The 12021-nt window shown below is 41.9% G+C and overlaps 1 long non-coding RNA gene across 1 annotated transcript in view; it reads right to left on the bottom strand.

Moving 5' to 3' along the window:
* LOC110536619 overlaps positions 1-11263 on the bottom strand; it is a 39366-nt gene extending 28103 nt beyond the window's left edge. Inside the window, exon 1 of the long non-coding RNA XR_002475488.2 lies at positions 11038-11263. This is a non-coding gene — a long non-coding RNA (uncharacterized LOC110536619). The remainder of the gene's footprint in view (positions 1-11037) is intronic.
* Between the last annotated feature and the right edge of the window lie 758 nt (positions 11264-12021).

The following is a 12021-nucleotide window of genomic DNA, read 5'->3' as shown; positions in this document are numbered from 1 at the left end:
AAAGTTTAACTGTTTTTGACAGTGCAACCCTGAGGTCATGCTCAGTATTGAGTCGGTTTCTGTACTTGTTTTTTAAGTATGCCATAGTTAAGAACCCTGACTTGCATAGGTATGTGGGGCCAAACTGGATCAGAACATCTGCTTTCTCAGTCAGGCAGGAGACAGCTTCCTGATGCAGATGAGCAACCCAGAACTGTGTAAGTGTGTTTGCCTCAAAAAAGCATTTTGCTTCAATCAGTTTATTCCAGTTCAGAATAAAAATGATTACTTGTATTTTAACAGCAACAGTTCCATCCTAGACTTGTTTTCATTCTGCCCTGTTCTGAAAGAACTCCCTGGGTTTATCGTCATGCTGTGGATGTTTGGTCAGGACGCTTTAATTTGTTCGTTTTGAGTGACTCATTACTAAGTACTTCCCAGCACAAAACACATTGTGGGCGCTCCTCGTTATTTCTCAATGTTTGTATAAAACCAAGAGAGAGAAACTCATCGCTGTATTTGCGTTTCATGACGATTGAGCTCAATCAGAACTTGTGGCTAGCTTGAGTCCACTAATGTCAGAGGTGAGTGGGAATGACAAATCAGTGGCTGACAGCGCATCATCTGCTGCTGAACAACAGCGCTGCAGCATGTGGGTCACTGAGTGATCGTAAAAGAAAACAAGAAAAAAAAGACCTGGTAAACCGCGATGCATACGGACATCTCCCTCCCACTTGCCCGCAGGAGCCAAACTGAGCGCTAAGCAGAGACGCTGCTAATAAGCAGAGACGCTGCTAATAGGCAGAGAGCGCACTTATGCATTTACTCTGACACGTTGCGACCCACCATTAAGAGGAGTGGGTTGCGACCCATACTTTAAGAAAGGCTGGCCTAAATAGATGTTGTCAAAATACCTCCCTGAACATTCTCACATGCTGACCACACCTCTCGCGTAACTTGTGCGAGCGTTGCTAAATAAATGTCCCAATGTAATGAAACAGCAGGGAGCAGGTCTCGAACCCTCGACCTTCGAGCCCGAGGTCCGGCGCGCTATCGACTTCGAGCAGTAAAAGCATGCTCGTGCGGTAGGGTCGATTTCCACGCGTATAAACCCAGGGTCGTTACACTATGATTTAGAAACTCTGTGACTGACTGATATGAGAAAGATGCTTGCTGGTACCCAAAAGAAACAGTAACTTTTGTTCAGATTAAGATAACTACAAAAAAATGCTTGGATCAGAAATCGTATCCAGAAACCTGCACAAATCCGTTACGATACTCCTTTTGTCTGAGCACTCCACCCACCCATATATGAAAGTGAACTCCCAGCTAGCAATGAGGAATCGGCCCAGAAGCGGCCCCGGAACTGTTTCACAATTCCTGACATTTAATCCTAGTAAAAATTCCCCGTATTAGGTCAGTTATGATCACCACTTTATTTTAAGAATGTGAAATGTCAGAATAGTAGAGTGATTTATTTCAGCTTTTATTTTTCATCACATTCCCAGTGGGTCAGAAGTTTACATGCAATGCTACCAAAAACTAAAAACTAAAATTGTTGAACTTGGGTCAAATGTTTCAGCTGCCTTCCACAAGTTTCCCACAATACATTGGGTGAATTTTGGCCCATTCCTCCTGACAGAGCTGGTGTAACTGAGTCAGGTTTGTATGCCTCCTTGCTCAAACACGCTTTTTCAGTTCTGCCCACACATTTTCTATGGGATTGAGGTCAGGGCTTTGTGATGGCCACTCCAATACCTCGACTTTGTTGTCCTTAAGCCATTTTGCCACAACTTTGTAAGTATGCTTGGGGTCATTGTCCATTTGGAAGACCCACTTGTGACCAAGCTTTAACTGATGTCTTGAGATGTTGCTTCAATATATCCACATAATTTTCCTACCTCAGGACGCCATCTATTTTGTGAAGTGCACCAGTCCCTCCTGCAGCAAAGCACCCCTACAACATGTTGCTGCCATCCCCGTGCTTAACGTTAGGATGGTGTTCTTCGGCTTGCAAGCCCCCCTCTTTTTCCTCCAAACATAACGATGGTCATTCTGGGCAAACAGTTCTATTTTTGTTTCATCAGACCAGAGGACCCAAGTATGATCTTTGTCCCCATGTGCAGTAGCAAACCGTAGTCTGGCTCTTTTACTGCGGTTTTGGAGCAGTGGCTTCTTCCTTGCGGAGCGGGCTTTCAGGTTGTGTCGACATAGGACTTGTTTTACTGTGGATATAGATAATTTTGTAACCATTTCCTCCAGCATCTTCACAGGGTCCATTGCTCTGGGATTGATTTTCACTTTTCCCACCAAAGTATGTTCATCTCTAGGAGACAGAACACATCTCCTTCCTGAGCGGTATGACGACAGCGTGGTCCCATGGTGTTTATACTTGCGTATTATTGTTTGTACAGATGAGCGTGGTACCTTCAGGCATTTGGAAATTGCTCCCAAGGATGAACCAGACTTGTGAAGGTCTAAAAAAAAAAAAAAAAAAGAATTCTGAGGTCTTGGCTGATTTCTTTTGATTTTCCCATGATGTCAAGCAAAGAGGCACTGAGTTTGAAGGTAGGCCTTGAAATACAACCACAGGTACACCTCCAATTGACTCAAATGATGTCAATTAGCCTATCAGAAGCTTCTAAAGCCATGACATTTTCTGGAATTCTCCAAGCTGTTTAAAGGCACAGTCAACTTAGTGTATGTAAACTTCTGACCCACTGGAATTGTGATACAGTGAATTATAAGTGAAATAATCTGTCTGTAAACAATTGTTGGAAAAATTACTTAGGACATCTTTGTGCATGACACAACTAACTTGCCAAAACTATAGTTTGTTAACAAGAAATGTGTGGAGTGGTTGAAAAATTAGTTTTAATGACCCAACCTAAGTGGATATAAACTTCCGACTTCAACTGTACATACAAAGTATACCCATCCACACAAAAAAACATTCTGTGTTGGAGGAAACACCATACACCTGGTGACTGTCAGTTTGCATGTGCCTGGCCTGCCTTAGGAGTCGCTACAGAAAAATAGGACAAGGACACCCCGGTCGGCCAAACACTCCCCTAACTCGGGGACGCTGGGCCAATTGTGCATCGCCTCATGGGTCTCACAGTCGCAGCTGGCATGGGTCTCAAACCAGCATTGGTAGCAATGCAGTTTGCACGGCGATGGAGTGTCTTAGACCGCTGCGCCACTCAGGAGGCTCCATCTAAAGTTAATGCTTATCAATTGCCTTGCAAAGTATCAAATACTACTTAAACATGAATCTTACATTTAATTTCAATGTTATTTGTATTTTTTGATCACAGAAACAATGAGAAAATATGGAAAAATAATTATGAAATGTTAATTATATAAAGCTGCCCCAATTGGTCCGAGCCCCAGTAATACATTTGGGCCAGATAACTCACACCGGAATTGGCCCGAGATCAATCCCGCATCCTAGCCATAAGTAATACTGCCGAAGACGGCCCAGACTTGAGCCACATGAAGTCGGCCGAGTCTGACTCTCAGCTGGAATCGGCCTAGATCCACTGTGCTAGCTGGGCTGTGTTTGCGTGTGATCAGGGGTGTATTCATTCCATTGATTCTATTGAAAAACGTTTCTTAAAAACGGAAGCAAACAGAACGGGGATAAACATACCTGAATTTGTCCAATAGTAACTCTCGTTTGCAACTGTTGGACTAATGATCAACTAGATGCAGGCAAGATTATGCAAGGCGGTATTTAATGTGTCAGTTTCTGTCACAAACTAAAATTTCTCTGATGTTACATTGAGCTGGGTGAATGGAATATGAATGACAGTCATCCAATATGCTGTAATAGAAATGTAATAGAAATGAGGCCATGCTCGTAAAAAAAAATATATATATATATATATATATATACAGTGCCTTGCGAAAGTATTCGGCCCCCTTGAACTTTGCGACCTTTTGTCACATTTCAGGCTTCAAACATAAAGATATAAAACTGTATTTTTTTGTGAAGAAACAACAACAAGTGGGACACAATCATGAAGTGGAACGACATTTATTGGATATTTCAAACTTTTTTAACAAATCAAAAACTGAAAAATTGGGCGTGCAAAATTATTCAGCCCCTTTACTTTCAGTGCAGCAAACTCTCTCCAGAAGTTAACAATTTCTGACAGTTAGTTTTTGCTACCATGTGTGTTTAAGCTTGCTTGAGCCTGCTAACTGAGGAGTGTTAATTCACCTGTTTCATTATAACATTTAATCTAACTGCTTAACTATTTGTCTGTACTTGTTTTTGTTTTTTACTCATTTTTTCTCATCGTTACAGGAAAATGCCACAGGCTATATTTGATGTGAGGAGACATTTCATTGCAGCTAACGTAGAAGGAAAATCTGTGTACATTTGCAAATACTGTGCCAAATCATGTGAAGAATGCAACAAAGATGCAGTATCATCTGGCCAAGTACATAAAGTTCCCTCAGCGCTCACAACAAGTAACCTCTGACAAAAGTCCCTCTACTTCTATTCGAGGTGAAAATGATGAATCAGACACCTTATCGATAGCAACAGCGCATGGTCCTCCTGGAATCAGAAGTTTTTCTGACTCAATGGAGGAACGTAGTCAGAGAAATACTGATGAGTGTCTTTCTCGAGCTGTGTATGCATCTGGTTCACCCCTGATGCTCACAGGCAATGTGTATTGGAAGAGATTTCTGAATGTTCTTTCACCCAGCATACACCCCTTCAACCAGACATGCTTTATCTACTAATTTGCTGGATGCAGAGTTCAAGTGAAGGTCAAGCAAATCATAGAGAAAGCAGACTGTATTGCAATCATCTCTGGTGGGTGGTCGAATGTTCATAGGCAAGGAATAATTAACTACATAATCTCCATGCCTCAACCAGCATTCTACAAGAGCACAGACACAAGGGACAACATACACACCGGTCTCTACATTGCAGATGAGCTGAAGGCAGTCATCATTGACCTTGGACCACAGAAGGTATTTGCACTGGTGACAGACAATGCTGCGAACATGAAGGCTGCTTGGTCTAAAGTCCTACCCTCACATCACACCCATTGGCTGTGCTGCTCATGCATTGACTATGCTCCTCAAGGACATCATGGCACTGAAAACAATGAATACACTCCTAGAGAGCCAAGGAAATGCTTAGGCATGTGAAGGGTCATCAAGTTATAGCAGCAATCTACATCACCAAGCAAAGTGAGAAGAATAAGAGCACTACATTGAAGCTGCCCAGCAACACCAGCTGGGGTGGTGTCATCATGTTTGACAGTCTCCTGGAGGGAAAGGGGTCTCTCCAAGAAATGCTCATATCAGTCTGCCGATATGGACAGCCCGACAAGAGGATCCTCCTGGATGATGTATTTTGGGAGAAAGTAGTAAGCAGCCTGAAACATATTAGTAGCCATTGCACGGATTGAGGGAGACAATGCCATCCTGTCTGATGTTCAGACTCTGCTTTCAGATGTAAGAGAAGAAATCCGTACTGCCCTGCCCACTTCACTGTTGCTCCAAGCAGAGGAAACTGCAGTTCTGAAATACACCAAAAGCGCAAAAGACTTGTCTGAAGCCCATACACGCCGCAGCATACATGTTGGACCCGAAGTATGCTGGAAAGAGCATCCTGTCTGGTGCAGAGATCAACAAGGTCTATGGTGTCATCACTACCATGTCTTGCCACCTTGGCCTGGATGAAGGCAAGGTTCTTGACAGTCTGGCGAAGTACACTTCCAAGCAAGGCTTTGGGATGGAGATGCAATATGGAGTCATGCCAACATATCTGGTAAGCCACCTGGTAGAAGGGACTTTGTGGACCTGAGGCTCTTTCCCCTGTTGCCTCCATCATCCTCCAAATCCCACCAACATCAGCTGCCTCAGAGCGCAACTGGTCCTTGTTTGGGAACACACAGACACACACCAAAGCACGCAACAGGCTGACCAATACAAGGGTTAAAAAATTGGTGGCCATCCGGGCAAATTTTAGGCTTTTTGAGCCTGACAACGAGCCATCCTCAACAAGGTTGGAAAGTGACAGTGAAGATGAGGCCACAGTCTGATGTTCAAGTGGTGGCCATTGAGGAGGTCCAGGGAGAAGACATGGAGGCCTGAGAGGAAGACAGGTTTACAGATGTATGTTGAAAACATTTTTGGGAAATGCGATGGATTATTGGGTATCATTCAATATTCCCTTTCTTTTGTTGTTCAGTGAAATCATCCCATGTGAAGAGTCAACTCATTTACTTAAAGTTCAATTCATAACTAAATTGTTCTCTTATTTCTATTGGAAGGATTTAATATTTTGTAATTATGTCTACTTATGATAAGGTAAAAGGTTTATGTTTCTGTCTCCATAGGATATGGTAAATGTATCCAATGTAAAAACATCTACATTTAAAATGGTACTAATATTAATTTGCATATATTTCCATTAATTCCCACGGAAAGTTTCCACCTCTGAATATTCCCCAAAATGTGCAACCCTACCTACTACCATACCCCATTCAAAGGCACTTAAATATTTTGTATTGCCCATTCACCCTCTGAATGGCACACACACACACACATTTGTTAATTGTCTCAAGGTTTAAAAATATTTATTTAACCCGTCTTCTCCCCTGATTGGAGTGGATTTAACAAGTGACATCAATAAGGGATAATTTCACCTGGATTCACCTGGTCAGTCTGTCTTGGAATGAGCAGGTGTTCCTACTGTTTTATACACAGTGTACATACACAATGTAATCATGTATGTAAAATATGTACAGTTGAAGTTGGGAAGTTTACATACACTTTGGTTGAAATCATTAAAACTCATTTTTCAACCACTCCACAAATTTCTTGTTAATAAACTATAGTCTTGGCATTTTTCCAACATTTGATTACAGGCAGATTATTTCACTTAATCAAAATTCCAGTGGGTCAGAAGTTTACATACACTAAGTTGACTGTGCCTTTAAACAGCTTGGAAAATTCCTGGAAATTATGTTGTGGCTTTAGACGCTTCTGATAGGTTAATTGACATCATTTGAGTCAATTAGAGGTGTACTTGTGGATGCATTTCAAGGCCTACCTTCAATCTCAGTGCCTCTATGCTTGACATCATGGGGAAAATAAAAAAAATTAAGAATCAGCCAAGACCTCAGAATTATTTGAGGTCTGGTTCATCCTTGGGAGCGATTTCCAAACGCCTTAAAGTACCACGTTCATCTGTACAAACAATAGTACGCAAGTATAAACACCATGGGACCACGCAGCCGTCATACCTCTCAGGAAGGAGACGTGTTCTGTCTCCTAGAGATGAACGTACTTTGGTGCAAAAAGTGCCAATCAATCCCAGAACAGCAAAAAAAGGGCCTTGTGAAGATGCTGGGGTAAACAGGTACAAAAGTATCTATATCGATACAACCTGAAAGGCCGCTAGCAAGAAAGAAGCCACTGCTCCAAAACCGCCATTAATAAGCCAGACTATGGTTTGCAACTGCACATGGGGACAAAGATTGTACTTTTTGGAGAAATGTCTGGTCTGATGAAACAAAAATAGAACTGTTTGGCCAGAATGACCATCGTTGTGTTTGGAGGAAAAAGGGGGAGGCTTGCAAGCCGAAGAACACCATCCCTAACGTTAAGCACGGGAATGGCAGCAACATGTTGTAGGGGTGCTTTGCTGCAGGAGGGACTGGTGCACCTCACAAAATAGATGGCATTATGAGGTAGGAAAATTATGTGGATGTATTGAAGCAACATCTCAAGACATCAGTCGGGAAGTTAAAGCTTAGTCACAAATGGGTCTTCCAAATGGACAATGACCCAAGCATACTTCCAAAGTTGTGGCAAAATGGCATAAGGACAATAAAGTCAAGCTATTGGAGTGGCCATCCCAAAGCCCTGACCTCAATCCTATAGAAAATGTGGGCAGAACTGAAAAAGAGTGTGCGAGCAAGGAGTCCTACAAACCTGACTCAGTTACACCAGCTCTGTCAGGAGGAATGGTCCAAAATTCATCTGACTTATTGTGGGAAGCTTGTGGAAGGCTACCCGAAACGTTTGACCCAAGTTAAACAATTTGAAGGCAATGCTACCAAAAACGAATTGAGTGCATGTAAACTTCTGGCCCACTGGGAATACGATGAAAGAAATAAAGCTGAAATAAATTATTCTCTCTACTATTATTCTGACATTTCACATTCTTAAAATAAAGTGTTGATCCTAACTGACCTTAGACAGTGAATTTTTACTAGGATTAAATCTCAGGAATTGTGAAAAATGCATTTGTCTAACGTGTATGTAAACTTCCGACTTCAACTGTAAATTGAAAACAGTGTGGCTATTTCGTGACTTTCTAGGGACATCCTATTGACACATTTTTACTATTGTATAGGTTGTGCACAGGTTTAACCCCAGACTATTACGTAACAACTCATCCTGTGTTGTGCACCCTTACCTACAGTACCAGTCAAAAAGTTGTCACACCTACTCATTCAAGGGTTTTTTTATTTTTACTATTGTATAGACATCAAAACTATGAAATAATACATATGGAATCATGTAGTAACCAACAACAACAGTGTTGAACAAAGTAGCCACCCTTTCCCTCTGACAGCTTTGCACACTTTTGGCATTCTCTCAACCAGCTTCATGAGGAATGCTTTTCCAACAGTCTTGACGGAGTTCCCACATATGCTGAGCACTCGTTGGCTGCATTTCCTTCACTCTGCAGTCCAACACATCCCAGATCATGTCAATTGGGTTGAGGTCGAGTGATTGTGGAGGCCAGGTCATCTGATGCAGCATTCCGTCACTCTCCTTGGTCAAATTGCCTTTGCACAGCCTGGGGGTGCGTTTGTCATTGTCCTGTTGAAAAACGCCAAGCGCAAACCAGATGGGGTGGCGTATCGCTGCAGAATGCTGTGGTAGCCATGCTGGTTAAGTGTGCCATCAATATAAAAAATATATAAAAAATAAAATATAGATATATTTGTTAAATCACCTACAGTGCCACCAGCAAAGTACCCCCACAACTCCTCATCCATGCTTCAACGGTGGGAACCACACATGCAGAGATCATCCAAAAAAACAAAATCTCAAATTTGGACTCATCAGACCAAAGGACAGATTTCCACCAGTCTAATGTCCCTTACTAATGTTTCTTGGCCCAAGCAAGTCTCTTTCTTATTGGTGTCCTTTAGTAGTGGTTTCTTTGCAGCAATTCAACCATGGAGGCCTGATTCACACGGTCTCATCTGAACTGTTGATGTTGAGATGTGTCTGTTAGTTGAACTCTGTGAAGCATTTATTTGGGCTGCAATCTGAGGTGCCGTTAACTCTAATGAACTTATCCTCTGCAGCAGAGGTACCTCTGGGTCTTCCTTTCCTGTGGCGGTCCTCATGAGAGCCAGTTTCATCGTAGCGCTTCATGTTTTTTGCAACTGCAGATTGACTGACCTTCATGTATTAAAGTAATGATCGTTTCTCTTTGTTAATTTTAGCTGTTCATGCCATGATATGGACTTGGTCTTTTACCAAATAGGGCTATCTTCTGTATACCACCCCATACCTTGTCACAACACAACTGATTGGGTTAAACACATTAAGGGAAACAAATCCTCAAATTCACTTTTAACAAGGCACACCTGTTAATTGAAATGCATTCCAGGTGACTACCTCAAGAAGCTGGCTGAGAGAATGCCAAGAGTGTGCAAAGCTGTCATCAAGGCAAAGGGTGGCAACTTTGAAGAATCTCAAATATAAATATATTTTGATTTGTTTAACACTTTGTAGTTACTATATTATTCCATATGAACTATTTCATAGTTCTGATGTCTTCACTATTATTCTGCAATGTAGAAAATAGTAAAATAGAGAAAAACCTTTGAATGAGTAGGTGTGTCCAAACTTTTGACTGTTACTGTACATCTTTACCTATTGTTTTCTACAACTACATATAATGAACTGATAACATGCATGAGCTGTTTGATTGGCTCAGAGGGTTTAAAGGCAACCTAGGCTTTTTCCCCTCTCGTCCTTTCCACTGTGTATCAGGACGTGTCGGGTGAAGTTGACCCTAGATGCTGATATTGGGTCAGTTTAGAAATTTCCCCCACTAATGATTAAGGTTCTGGGAATTGGGGGAGGGAAAACTGATCCTGGAGCAGTATCTACAGGAAACTATACCCAGGAGCGTATCGGTAGTGAACCTGCTGAGCTGTGAGCACGAGACAGAACTAACAGGGAAAGAGAGATAGCAACACCAAAATCCATACCCCTCAGTGCGTGAGTTTATAGCTCAGTATGCCTACTCTGGCTCATTCCCAGAGAAAGTGAACAGGCTTTTCTATCTTCAGTCATGTTACTGGGAGGCAAGGCCATCATCAATACTTACAGTATTGTAAGTGACAGAACATCAAAGAATGAAGGCCAAATTAACATTTGTTTTCTGGCTGTTTCTGGATCAGTTTTCCCGTAGTGACTGTAATCTTGCTATGGCGCATACAAGCACAAACGTACCACAAAGTGACAATAAATGTACTCATCATGTCTGCCATTGTCACGTGACTCTGCAGTTCTTTGCACCTATGAAAACCAATGACCTTGTGTTCTTTAAACACACACACACACACACACACACACACACACACACACACACACACACACACACACACACACACACACACACACACACACACACACACTGAAGGGCTAAGATGTGCATCTGACTCATTGAGGATCATATAGACTTTGTAAATGTGCTGATAGGGCTGAATGAGCATCAGAAAATAATATAGTGTACGATCACTTCAATTCTAGCCTAAACATTAAGCCCAAGATAACTGATACATTTGGCACCATGTTAAAACCCCCATAAAATGAAATCTGGAAGTTCACTGAATAACAAAATACGTTTTAACATGAAGAAGTTATATTCCAGATTTAATTTCATAAGCAAAATAACTGTAGTTGGATAAGGTTAGCCGAAATGATTTTGATTGAACATAAACATTGACATAAAGTGATGTGAACCAGAGATAGATAGTATTAGAGCACTCTTACCCGTTCCCTGACTCCGTTTTGTGCATTATTAGTTATATTCCATTTCGGATAGGTGCGTGCCTTTCAAACACAAATCTCGACCTCCTTTCCATGTGCTCGCAGCATGCCCTCCATGGAGCACTGCATACAGACACAGTGAGTAACGTCACGATAGGGAGTCCTCATGATGATGATGAGGATAATATCACCTCCACATAGGCACGTCGACGTGAAAGCACGCGTGATTGATTGGCCTCGTGCTATAAATACGGCATCGCGTAACGTCTGCTTCCAACTCACTCTCTCCAACACGTAGAACCCCTGAGAGCAAGCTCACACTCCAGATCCCAATCACCTGTTCACACACCTGTATGTCATTATCACACACTATTTAGTTCAGTTTTTTTGCACCCCTTCATTGTGAAGTATTGTTTGTTTTGTGACCCACTTCTATTCAGAGTTCTGGGTTTCGCCGTAAATTTACGCCTCTCGTGTATGATAGTTTTTTTTTTTTGCCTGCCTCACTAACGAAGCCTTTTGGCTATTCCCTGCATGTACTTTAGCCTATCGGATTTCCTGTTATCAACTTAATGCCTGATCTCCTGGACGACGTTACTAGCCTTTTACCTGCCTGTACCGTTGCCTTTTTGGACCCATGTGTATGACCTTCTGCCTGCTCCTGGACCCAGCTACCTGCCTCCTCCTGTGGTCCTTTACAATAAACACCTGCTGCGCCCAGCACTTGAAACCAGCTCTGTCTACCATCGTGTTCACTACACATCTACTGTAGGTGCATTTTTTTATTTCTGCAAATGCATGAAATAATCAATAGCCACTATCCAGCAAGACATATGTATTTTCAAGATGTATTTTTCAACTGCACATTATCAATTAAGCATTAACATCACAATAATTATTGGAAAGAAGAGCCAATCAGATTTGAACATAGAATATTCATTATTGCTCCCATCTGTCACGTGCACTTGTGTTCGCTTTTTCAAAAGC

Source organism: Oncorhynchus mykiss, chromosome 11 (assembly GCF_013265735.2).
Source record: "Oncorhynchus mykiss isolate Arlee chromosome 11, USDA_OmykA_1.1, whole genome shotgun sequence".
NCBI classification, from domain to species: domain Eukaryota; kingdom Metazoa; phylum Chordata; class Actinopteri; order Salmoniformes; family Salmonidae; genus Oncorhynchus; species Oncorhynchus mykiss.
Note: the sequence above shows the minus strand (reverse complement) of the source record. Positions and strands in the feature narration are given on the sequence as shown.